Consider the following 13,546-nt stretch of genomic DNA (forward strand, 5'->3'; position numbering starts at 1 on the left):
TTTTTTTTACAGAGTAAGAAACCAACATGGTGAGAAATTAAGGGACTTGTCCAGGTTTGTACAACCAATGAGTCTACTGGTAAGGGCAGGGTTTAAACCCAGGAATCTCTTGATCTGAGGTATGAGGCTCTTTGTACCATACCAGGCTGCTCCATTACCTGAGATATTATCATCTTTTTATCATTGGTAAGAGCATGTAAAGGCTATAATAAAACAAATATGACTGCGAGCATCTTCATTTTTGATAGATTGCTTGAAGTGCCCACTTGTTTGACCCTAAAATGGTCCTTTCTATCCAATCTATCACTGTGCTTGTGGCTTTGCCATCTGGTCTGTCAGTGCACCCTAAGGACCATGAAGTATTTTTTTTTATCATTCCTGCAGCTAAGCCTTCCTCTATAGGATATAGTCCCAAATTTTAGGAAAACTTAAAGCTACTGGAGTCAAAACTGCACTAAGATTTTTGGACATCCCATCTCTGAGCTCCTTCAAAACAGATCTTTCTTTTTCTATTTGTGTCCCTAACACCTAGCACAGTGCTTGGCACATCTTTAATAATAAATGCTTTTCCCCTGTCATCCCATACAGAATTGAGTGCAGTTACCCTTGCTCTTAACGGCTCAAAAGCAAGAAAAATCTTCTTAAAGATGAAAGCAGAAGGTTCTTCCTGGTAACTCTGAGAACACGCTTAATATTTGGAATGTTCTTGGGGTGTGAAGGAAAGACTAGCCTCTCTTGTGTGAGGGCTTGCTGAGTCTTTTTCAGGGCTGCTCATCCTCCTTTGGGGTCTACTTATCACCCAATTCTTTTATTTTATCACCTGTGGCTCCAAGAACCTATAGCATGTGCAGCATTCATATCCCAGTAAAATCATTTAGGCAAATGAATTAAACTAGGTGGAAGGTAACCAACAGACCTTGAACCCATCAGTGAGTTAGGGGAATGTCTACTCTAAGCATGTATGACAGAATGGGTGGATGAGAACAATTTGTTCCAAGGGGCATAAAAGCAGTTAAAGTAGGCATTTGGAGTGCCTAGAGCAGTGATGGGCAACCTTTTGAGCTTGCTGTCTCAAAATTTGCCAAAAAAAATGAGCATAACACAGGTGGTGTGTCAATTTGAGAAAAAAAACATAATTTTGTGATGTTTATAGTTTAAATAACAAAAATGTATAATTGTAATATATAACTGTATTTAACAAACCAAAATAGATAAATTAATATAGGTAGAATTGTCATCTATAGTGCACAGAGTGTCTATACTACAGTATAGCAAATATTTTATCCTCAACATGTGGCCTCATGCCTTCAAAAATGACTACACGTATCAGTGCTGACACGCGTGTCACAGGTTTGCCATCACCAGTCTAGAGCATGGCCAGATATCAAAGACATCAAGATTATCCACTGCATCCTGGACTTTTGTCTTTCCACCGGACTTCAATGACTCTGGAAGACAAAGTGAAGCTGATGACTGAGCAATTCTGTCTCCCTTAAATCCAATTCATGATCAAGTCAAGATATCTCTCCAATGACACTATTAGTCCTCTTCCAAACCAAAGTGTATTGGGGAAAAATACTGTGCTGGGAAATAAGACACAGGAATCAACAAATGTAAAATAAATTCTCCTTTCTTCATTAAGGCAGCTAAGTGAAGGGTAGTCGATTGAATGTTGGCTCTGGAGCCAGGAAGCCCTAAGTTCAAATCTGACCCCAGACACTTAAGGCAAGTTGCCTAACTCCATTAAACCATCAGTTGCTTGAGAGCAGGGATCATATTGTCTCTCACTGTATCCTCATTTCTTAGCACAGGGCCTGGCATGGAGTTGACTTAATATATGTTAGTTAACTAAGTGATGGATCCATCAATCTATATTGGGATGGAGGTGAAACATAATAAGTGTTCACAGTCCTTATTCTCCTAGACTTGTCAGTGACTCTCTCATCACCAAGTTAAAAGAGCAGTCAGTGAGAATTTGGCCTCTCCTGGCATGGTGTCTGACGATATCTCTACAACACACCAGCAAAGAGAGGATATTCATCAACATACACCACATTTTTCAAAACAGTGATTTTACTCACACAGGCTGGTGAAATACTTCACCGTCTTGCTATGTGTTTTGGAGCAAAGATACCTTCTAATGCCCAGAGTGCAGAGAATGGTATGACAATGCCCAGCAAAGAAATAATTCATATTTAGATGGTGTCTTTTACCTTCAAGTGCTCCATAGAACTTCATTCTTAACTAAAGAGCACACGAAGGAATCTATTTAAACCCTTCCCTTCTGTCTTAATATCACATTTTTTTTAGAACCCTTACCTTCTGTCTTGGAGTCAATACTGTGTATTGGCTCCAAGGCAGAAGAGTGTTAAGGGCTAGGCAATGAGGGTTAAGTGACTTGCCCAGGTTCACACAGCTGGGAAGTGTCTGAGGCCAGATTTGAATCCAGGACCTCCCATTTCTAGGCCTTGTTCTCAATCCACTGAGCTACCCAGCTGCCCCCCCCCTCCAATATCACTTCTAAGACAGAATAGCAGCAAGGGTTAGGCAACTAAGATTAAGTGACTTGCCCAGGGTCACAGAGGAAGGATTTGAGTCTAGATTTGAATCCAGGACCTCCTATCTCCAGTCCAGGCTATCATGCTGCTTCTTAACAAGAAAAATGATAAGCGTTCACAACTACTATATTCCAGAACCCTTGTACCAAATAGCCAAGAGAAACTTGCCATGGCACAGATGTGAAGGACCTTTAGATAAAATAATCAAAGCATCTTTCTTAAACCTTACAAAATGGTCTTATGCTATCCATAGTAACTCAGCCAAATGAAATATTATTTGTTAAAGTCATCAATTTTCATTCATTTAAGGAAAGTAATAAATGTTGGAGGGGATGTGGAAAAATAGGGACATTAATGCATCGCTGGTGAAGTTGTGAATTGATCCAACTATTCTGGAGGGCAATTTGTAACTATGCTCAAAGGGCTTTAAAAGCCTGCCTGCCTTTTGATCTGGTCATATCACTGCTGGATTTATATCCCAAGGAGATAATAAGGAAAAAGACTTGTACAAAAATATTTATAGCCTCGCTCTTTGTGGTGGCAAATTTTTTTTAAAAAGAGGGGATGCCCTTCAATTGGGGAATGGCTGAACAAATTGTGGTATCTGTTGGTGTGCTAAAAGGAATAATGAACTGGAAGAATTCCATGTGAACTGGAATGAGCTCTAGGAAGTGATGCAGAGCAAAAGAAGCAGAACCAGGAGAACCATCTACACAGAGATTGATACACAGTGGCACAATAGAATTTAATGGCCTTTTCTACTAGCAATGTAATGATCCAGGACAATTCTGAGGGACTTATGATAAAGAATACTATCCACATCCAGAGGAAGAACTGTGGGAGTAGAAACATAGAAGAAAAACAACTGCTTGATCACATGGTTCGATAGGAATATGATTGGGGATGTAGACTCTAAGTGATCACTCTAATGCAAATATCAATAATATGGAAATAGATCTTGATCCATGAAACATGTAAAACCCAGTAGAATTGGGCATTGGCTACGGGAGGGAGTTGGGAGGAGAGGAGGGAAAGAACATGAATCATGTAACCATGGAAAAATCTTCTTAATTAATTATTGAAATAAAATAAAAAAAATAAGATTTGATTCACTTAATAGTCATTAGACTGTAAGCTCTTTGAGAGCAGAGACCACCTTCGTAGTACATTGCTTAGAATATTTGTTGTTTGGTTGTTTCAGTTGTATCCAACTCTTGGGTACATCATTTGAGGTTTTCTTGGCAAAGATACTGGAGTGTTTTATCATTTCCTTCTTTTGCTCATTTTACCAATGAGGAAACTGAGGCAAATGAAGTTAAGCGACTTTCTCAGGGTTACACAGTAAGTGTCTGAGGCCAGATTTAAACTCAAGAAAATAAGCCTTCCTGACTCCAGACCTGGTACTCTATCCACTGCACTACCTAATTGCCCCATGCCTATCTTACTTCACTAAACACATAAAAAAGAAGCAAAATACCATTTTCCTTCCTCTAAATGCCAAGGCCAGGGCTATAGAAGTGCCTGAATTCTCTTAATCCTTTCATACCATGAAAGATTTTGCCCTTTCTGCCAATGAATGTAGATTGTAGCTCTAAGGGGCTGTTTTCCCAAGAAAGTTACCCAAGTTCACATTCCAGATGAAACTAACAATTTGTCTCCATCAAAATCTGGCAACCTGGGAAGTTTTCTTGGCAGTGTTCACTTACCCCATTTTTCCTGATAGCCAGAAGCATATTCAAAATGGCAAAATTCTCCACTTAAAACTATGCAAAAGCAATTGTCCACACCATATGTGCCTGTATCACTTCAGTCTCTCCTTTTATAAAACTGTCAGTAGAGTAGATGATAGATGACTCATTCACTGGATTTATCAGGTTGACTTCCTTCAGAAGTCACATCATCATTCTCACCAAGTAGCTTCTACATCTTGGTGTTCATTTTTTCTCAGTTCTTTAACAGTTAAACAACAACTTGTTTTCTTACATTTTAAAGTATTACTCTGAGATGTCCATTTAAAAAAAATAATAATAACGATAGCTAGCACTTTTACAGCCCTTTGAGGTTTACAAAACAGTGCCTTACATATACATAAAACCTTTGATTTCCCTAATAACCCAGGAGGAGAGGTGCTATTATTATCCCTATTTTAGAGTTAAGGAAACTGAGGCTGAGTAAAGTTACATGACTTGCCCAGGACCACATAGTAAGTATCTCAAGCAAAATATGAACTTAGGTCTTCTTGACTAGAAACTCAAAATTCTACAAAGGAGAGTCTGTATTCTAAGAAGAATACTATGACCTTATTCTTTACTTCAGATGCACTTGGCAGCCTTATAGACAGCTAAAAATCAGGATTATGATGTTGAGAATTGCTACAGTATATGGCATCTCTGGGATTGATCAGATGGAGTTTGGACAACTATTTATTGAGAATGTTTTAGACTCGATTCTTGTTCTAAGAAAGTGTTAGTCTAGACAGCCTCTGAGATCCTTCTAGCTCTGATGAATCTGTGGTTCAATTTAATTTTGATATTTAATTTTTTTCAGAAAAGGTTAGAAAATCCAGTCACCTTTAGAGAGTTTGGGTGCACCCCTCTGTATTTCCCTCCTTGGATCACAGCAACCCAAATGGGTCATAACCAGGTAATAATGGATAAAGCAGCTATGTGGTACAGTGAATAGAGCACTGGACCTGGGATTAGGAAGACCCATCTTTCTGAGTTTAAATCCAGCCTTAGATCCTAGCTGTATGATTCTGGGCAAGTCATAACCTATTTGCTTCAGTTTTCTCATTGGTAAAAGGAACTGGAGAAGGAAATGGCAAATCATTCCAGGATCTTTGCCAAGAAAATCCAAAATGGGATCATGAAGTGTCAGGCACAACTGAAAAATGACTATAAATATTAGTGAAGCACTAGGTAAGTAAAAAGGACTCCAGTAGTTACAGCCAGGAGATATGTGGCCCCGAGCTACTAGTAAGTACTATGATCCATAAGAGGATTAGAAACTGGCTTGTTTTCTGAGTATGAATTGATATTTAAAAAATTTAAAACATAATTTCATTAAATATTTCCCAATTACATGGAAATTATTTTTAACAATCATTTAAAAAATTAGTTCCAAATTCTTACTCACACTCCTGTCCCACCCTGAATTGGTATTTTGAAAATATTTAGAAATGAAGTAGAAAAATATGATCTTAAAAAGGAAAAAAAAATAATAGACATCAAGTCCAGTTAATAAGAGTTAAGTACCTGTTATATAGAAGATGTTGCCCTAAGCACTGAATCTACAAAGAAAGACAAAAATGAAAATCAGTAGCAACAACAACCAAAACCTAATCCTGCTTTTAAAGAATTTGAAATCTACTGACCAAGACAATATTGTAAACAAATGTGTACAAATAAGGTGTAGAAAATGTAAACTGAAGATTATCTCAGAAGGAAGGCATTAGTATTATGAAAGCCTGGAAAAGGCTTCCTTTAAGAGTTAGAATTAGAGATGGGGTTAAGTCAGAGTTAGGATTTAGGGTCCCCCAAATGCTCCCCATGTTGTTAACACAAATTCAAGATGTGATTGCCTGTGGGATATTCTTGTTTTAGTTTATGTTATTCTTGTTCACACCATCACCCTGTTCTCTCATTACAAAAACCAAAAAACAATGACTTCCTAAATGACAGAGATTTAAAGTCTCTAAAGTTTAAATGTAGCCTCTCTAAAAGTATGGTGTTTCCTTTGAGCTGCTGTCACGTCCATAGCAAACCTTCTCTATTTGCTCTGGTGGCGAATAGAAAGCTAGTTCAACCTTAAGGGTTATTAAGTGTATTAGGGATGGGGTGGGGTATTAATTGAGAACCAAAAGCATGCTCTACAGTTGAAATAGTTAACTCATCACCATTTCTAAGTGTCTTTAATTGCAAACATAACAGAAATTTTCTAATCGATTCTAGCTTGACTCTATAATGCTGGAGCTTGATGTGATCTGAGTAATACAGATTCCCAGGATGAATTATGTGTACATGCTCCCCTCCAAGGTGACTATGGGCATTTCATGTTAAAATAATGTTGTACCTTATTAGATAAAAATGATTATTTTGATATGTAAACAAGAGTACCTTTAGTAAAATACAATTAAAAAAGGGTTAGGGTTAAGGAAAGGATCAGAATAGGGGTTATAATTAGGGTTAGCATTAGGTTTAGTGTAAGGATAATAGTTAGGGTTAGCACTAGGGTTAGGGTTAGATTTTGGGGATGGAATTAGGGTTGGGGTTTGGTTTAGGGTTAGGATTAAGGTAAGGGTTATAGTTAAGGCTAGGGTTAGGTTTGGAGTCTTGGGTTAGATTTAGGATTAGATTTTAGGGTTAAGTTAAAGATTAAGATAAGGCTTAGGGTTAGGGTTAGAACTGGAAGTTAGAGTTTGGGGTTAGGGTTGGAGTTTGGTTTTAGATTTAGGGCTAGGGTGATGGAGTTGGAATTGGAGTCAGAGGTAGATTTATGGTCAGGGTTAAGGTTAGGATTAGAGTCAGAGTCAGTTGTGGAGTCTTTGATTGAGACTTGAAGGATATCCAGGAATCCAGAAAGCAGAGAAGAGGGAGAGAATTCCAGGCATAGGAAATAGTTGGTGAGAATGCCTGCAGTTAGAAGATGCAATGTCTTGTGGGATCAAGGAAGCCAATGTCCTTGGATCGTAGAGAACATGGTGGGGAGTAAGGTATAAGAAGACTGAAAATGCAGGAGGAGGAAAGGATGTGGAGGTCTTAACAACCAAGCTTTGGGCAGTATATGATTATAATAGAATTTTACTGTGCCATGAGAAATGATGGATAGGATGATCACTGAAAACAAAAAGCAAACAAACAAACAAAAACCTTTAAAGACTTATATGAAGGGATGCAAAGTGAAGTGAGCAGAGCCAGGAGAATATTAATAACAGCAATAATGTACAATGATAAACTATGAATGACTTAACTATTATCAGCAATGCATGGATCCTGGACAACTCCCAGGGACTTATGACAAAAAAGAATGTTTGCCTCAGTAGGAACTGGATGGGGTTTGAGTGCCAATTGAAGCACACTTCATTTCTCTCATGACCCTTGTTAAAGTTTGTGAGAGGTGTCTTTTATCACAACATGGTGAACATGGAAATTCATGTAGTAAAATACCACATGTATAACCTATATCATTTTGCCTATCTTGCCTATCTTCTTGGGGAGGAGGAAGTGGTAGGAGAAAGGGAGAGAACATGGAAGAAAATGTAAAAAAAATAGATTATTTTTATTATTTACTTGTATCTACATGTAATCTGGAAAAAATATAATAATGATGATGATGATGATGATGATGATGATGATGATGATAAGGAGAGGATCTTGGAGGTAATAGAGCCACTGGATTTTATTGAATGGGCTGTGTGTATGTGTGTGTGTGTGTGAGACATAGTCAGAACTTAATTTTGGAAAAAACAGTTTGATAGCTGAATGAAGGAGGGTTTAGGGTAGGAAGACCAATCATCAAGCCATTATAATAGTCCAGGTATGAGGTGATGAGGGCTTGCACCAGGGTGGTAGAAGTGTCAGGAAAGAAGGGGACACATTCAAGAGCTGTGAAGGTAGAGATGACAGAACTTGGCAACTCATTGAATATGGTAGGTGATAAAAAATGAAACATCAAAGATGACACTCAGCTAGGTTGTGAGCCTGGATAACTAGGAAGATTCTGTTACCTTTGCTTGTAATAGGGAAGTTAGGAAGAGAGATGGGTTGGGAGGAAAGAGAACAACTTCATCTTTGGACCTGAGTTTAAAGGATTTATGGGACATGCAGCTCTTGATGTGATAGTGATGCTGTACAGCTTAAGTACCACACATTGGTAGGATTCTCTGCTACAATGCCAGTACTTATTTTTATTTGGATTAATGTTTTGATTTATCCACAGCATGACTTCACTATGATAAATATTATTTTTCTCAGGCCTTAGACCATAAATAAATTCCTCTTATTATCATCTTTATTTTTTCCTATGAACTCTATTGTTAGTCTACTGAAGCTTATGAACCCTGTCTCTGAATAATTTTTTATTTTAAAAATATTGTAAAAATAACTTTAAAAATCACAATTGAAAAAAATACAAATTTAGTTAGAAATTAGTGAGAGTAAAGATATCTAGACAAAGATATTTTTCTCCTTATCTACATTCATGGATTTCTTGAAATATATCTCTATCTACAGACTCTCAGGGGTAGAGGAGTGGGAAGAAGTACATGGGGAGGTCTGTAGACTCCCAGTTAAGAACTCATCAAACCTCAGAATTACTGTTAAAGAAATGAGAATAAATCTTAAGGCATAATAGTAAAGTTCCACCTCTTTGGATATCCTTTCTTTAGTAAAGAATCTAGGACAACTAGGTTGCATAGTGGATAGAGCCCTAGACCTCGAGTCAGGAAGACTTCAAGAAGAGTTCAAATATGGTCTCAGACTTTTACTAGCTGTGTGACCTTGGGCAATTTACTTAAGCATCTTTGCCTCAATTTCTTCATCTTTAACATGATCTGGAGAAAGAAATAGCAAAGCACTCCAGTATCTCTGCCAAGAAAAGCTCAAAAGGGGTCACAATGAGTCAGAGGCTACTGAAACGACTGAATGACCAAATGGCAAAGAATCTGAATGTCTCAGTTTCTCAAACCCCTTTATTTTCCTACTAGGCATAAAAAAGCTGAATGTAGCTCTAAAGTTTATTGGAATGGAGGTTTTCAAGAAGGCTGCCTCCTAATTTGCCTCCATAACTCATTTTTTTTCAAGCTCATGGAGATCAGAATGCCTTGTCAAAGGATGAAACTTCTCAACACAATTTTTTTCTTTCTCTGAATATCAAGAAGTCCATCCCTCAAACATTTTAACTTTACAAATTTAAAATTTTTAGGAATTATATTCCCTTTTATTACATTAATCCAACAGAAATAGAATTAAAATATATCATGTTAGAAATTTAGGGGAAAAACCATCCCTCAAGTAGGTTCATAGGATAGGTTGGTTTTATTCAGAAAAACCATTTAGATAATAAAAGCTCTAAATGTTAGCTCAAGCAATAAACACACAATGGCATATTTACGTCATGTGTCAAATCCTTTTAGATTTCCCTTCCCTAAAGCTTCTCATCTTGCCCTAAAATTATTAACTCATTTGTTTTTTGATTTATAGGAGAGATTAGGTATTTTTAATTAATAAAAATTGTAAACTTTAATTGCACTCTATTGGGGCTTGGTTGTATTAAATGAGTCCACTGGTGATCAGAAATGTATTTGAGAGGGAGTTGAGGCTAATATATCAACAAATGAGGAGCTATAAACATGATTAATATGCACATTAGACTTTCCTTATCACATTTTGTTGGCAGTTTTTATCCGGTCACAGCTGAAATTCCATTGAGTTCCTTCTCCTTTTGTATAAAATACAGATTATGTGGAGACAGCAGTCTGAGCAACGACAGTTTCATCTTGTCTGACCATTAATTATTATTGCTCTTTCGGTATTTCTTATCTATCACTGCTGAGAGATGGAGGGCTGCATTTTTATGGTTATTTTCCAGTAAGAAAACAGGCTTCAGAAGGTTGGTGCCTCCACATCTGACTTCAGAGAGAGAAATGAATGAATGTCTCTTCGTTATTATAAAGTCAATGGAAATGGTGTACCTGGACTCACAGGTGTTGTTAGCGGCAAAGAAGAGCAATTAGTTTTGTAATGTATTACCAGCATTTATATATCTGAGAAAATATACATTTGCCTCACTGCCTTGTTAAAAATACCAAAACTTAATTGTTATGTGAGCTAGAAGTCACTGAAAGAAATCCTCTCCCTTTCAAAATGCATGGAGATCCAAATTAAGCAAAACTTAACATCTTGTCTCTCAAATATCAAACTTATTTCTTCTGTTCCCTACTTGACTTCTCCCAAGGGAAGATTCAGATTCTAAGAATTGTTCTATGAACCTGAGATTGGGAATAAGGATACATCCTGTTCCTGGGGGCTTTTGTTCCTTTCTTAACTGGAAAGTCCATGAAACTTGTAAGCAAAAGGAGTCATTAAAATTAAATTAACAAACAAGTTTAATTGGAAGTTTTACTCAAAAAGAGAATAAGCAGCGGCAATATTAGAGGAGGAGGAGTGGAAGAGAGGACATAGGTTACATTCTAGGCTTCGGTGATTTTATCAACTTAATAAATGAGGGAAAAGTAAGAAACATGATTTACTAACTGGAGCATTAGATGAGGAATAGATGTAGCTGGATTTTCACCCTGAATCAATTTATGGCCTTGGGCAAGTCAACTTTAAAATTTCTATGTTTCATTTCCCCATTTCTTAAATAGAATTTAAAAAAATACTTCTAGCTAATGGAAGTAAAAAATATTTTCAGATACTTGAATGAAATCATAGGTACAAACACACACTTGGAGAGATGGATAGGCAGTAACCAAATTCTTCTGTTGTTAGTAAATCTGGTACATCATCTCTAGGAGTGAGGGGACCATTGCATGGATGATAGTAGTAAATTATTGACTGGTATTTTAGCAGCTTAAAGCTTGGTATACTTCTGAAATACATACCAGGTCCATGCAATTAATCTTTATACCAGTAAAATTTTAATTGAATATTAAAGTATTCAACAAATGACAGTTTTTCCTTATGCACTACTATAAGCCAGTGACATTTGATGCATCAGTATCCTTTTCTCAAAGAATCCTAACTGATGAGCAAAGGAGACCAACAAAGGGAAATTGTACATTTTGAGATAAATGGTTTAGTCAGAAAATGCTTACTTTATTTAATAACCTTAATAATTCATATTGCTAGGACTACGATTTAAGCATATATATATATATATATATATATATATATTATATAGTACTCTGCAGAGATTTGATAAAAAAATGTGATAGGACAGACTTAGATCACCCAGGACTTCCCACTCTACATATTTTATTGCTATTGTCCTGGCAGCTCCTTTCCTTCTTTAATGTAATTTTATTTTTATTGCAAATTTGGATAATTTATGAGTAAAAATGTTGTGATATTAGAATCTAGTATTACTAGAATTTCTGACTTGGAAAGGAAACACATTTTTAATGCCCTGTGATGTAATGAACAGAGGGTTGACTTTGTAGTCAGGAAAATGTAGGGCGAAGTCTTGCTTTTGAAACTTACTATCAACATAACCACAGGCAGGCTATTTAACTTTTCTGGGTGCCAGCCCTATCTTTAAGACCATAAATTGGGGATAAATTTTACAATCCACATCAATGAATAGTTTATACACCAGAAATTCCCCATACTGATGGAATCACAAGTCTGGAATGAATCTATACATTTGTTAGGTGATAAGAACAATATTGTGTGAATATTGGTGAGGATGATAATGAGAAAGCCTTGTATAGTTGAGAGAGGGTTAGTCTTACATCCAGGGTGATCTGAGTTCAAGTCCTACCTCTTGAATATATTGGATGTATGACTTTGGAAAAGTTATTTAATTGCTCTGGACAACTCTTTAAGTTGACAAATTGCTGAGAAAGTGGTAACCTGCATTGGTGAAGGGAGTTTACTTATGCAGGAGTTCCCATTATCAATAAAATCATAAGTCCAGTTCCTATCCCTATCTCTAAGGATAGTGATGCTGATGCTGATGACATTGATAATATTAATGGCCACAAAGCTTTAATTCATATAAAAAGGTGATTCTTGTGATTCATTGCCAATAGGACGATGCTGCTGTTTTTCTAAAACTGGTGATGGGCTTACACTGAACTTCTAAGTTTTTAGTCTTATTCTACAATATGACTGGATGTGTACCTAGGTAGGTTCTAAGCTCTCTTCTGAGTCAGCAGTCTTAAAATGAAATGAAGGAATGCAAAATGGCCCAGGGAAGGGTCACAACTGGTCCCTCGCTATCATTAGTGCAATCACTTAACTGAACTTCATAAACACAGATTATATTTAATGCACTTACAAAGAAGTCCAAAAGTTGTCTACCATCACTAAAACTCTATGGAAGCTAAAAATCAATGTCAAAAGCAATCATAATCAGAGACAATGATTACTGATTTTTTCAGGAAGTTTTATTTTTGGGAAAGAATTTGTCTTTGTTCCTATGGGAAATATTCCAAAGAAGTGGATATACTTTTTGGGCAGAGCAGACAAAGGAAGGGAATTTTACCAATCTCTCTAGCAAGGCAGTTGCAGGAGAAGAATCTATAGCTCAATTTCTTCCTCATGTTCAGCCTATAAAAACAAATTTTTACTCTAAGTCAGTGGTTTTCAAACATTTGGGTCCTAAGGCCCATTAACACTCTTAAAAAGTATTGAGGACCCCCCAAAGAGTTTTGGCTTATGTGGGTTATATCTTTTGACATTTACTATGTTAGAAATGAGAATGTATTTGTATAATTATGAAAATAATTTTGACATTGTGAACATTCTTAAAAGGTCTCATAGATCCTGAAGGAATCTCCAGATCACACTTTGAGAACCCATTCTCTTATAGCTTATTCCCCCTGGAAGCAACTGAGAACTGGTGTGCTTAGAACACTTTGAAAATTCCCACTAAGAAACATTACAACAACTACAGATTTTAAAGTCCTTAAACAGACTTTGCTTCCTGACAGTTTGTATGTACAGAAATTTGCACTAATACAGCACCAGGAGCAGTTATGGAGAAGATGTAAATGTAAGTGTCTGGGGAGGATAAAAGGGGAGTTCCAGAGGGGCCCCAACCATACCTGGATAAAACAACTCCCCCAAATGCCTCCTTTTCAGTATCTGAAACAAGTTTGTACTGGGAAAGTGAGAGTGAGAATTTAAATCTTAATCTGAGGGGGCAGCTGGGTAGCTCAGTGGAGTGAGAGCCAGGCCTAGAGACAGGAGGTCCTAGGTTCAAACCCGGCCTCAGCCACTTCCCAGCTGTGTGACCCTGGGCAAGTCACTTGACCCCCATTGCCC

Source organism: Gracilinanus agilis, chromosome 4 (assembly GCF_016433145.1).
Source record: "Gracilinanus agilis isolate LMUSP501 chromosome 4, AgileGrace, whole genome shotgun sequence".
NCBI lineage: Eukaryota > Metazoa > Chordata > Mammalia > Didelphimorphia > Didelphidae > Gracilinanus > Gracilinanus agilis.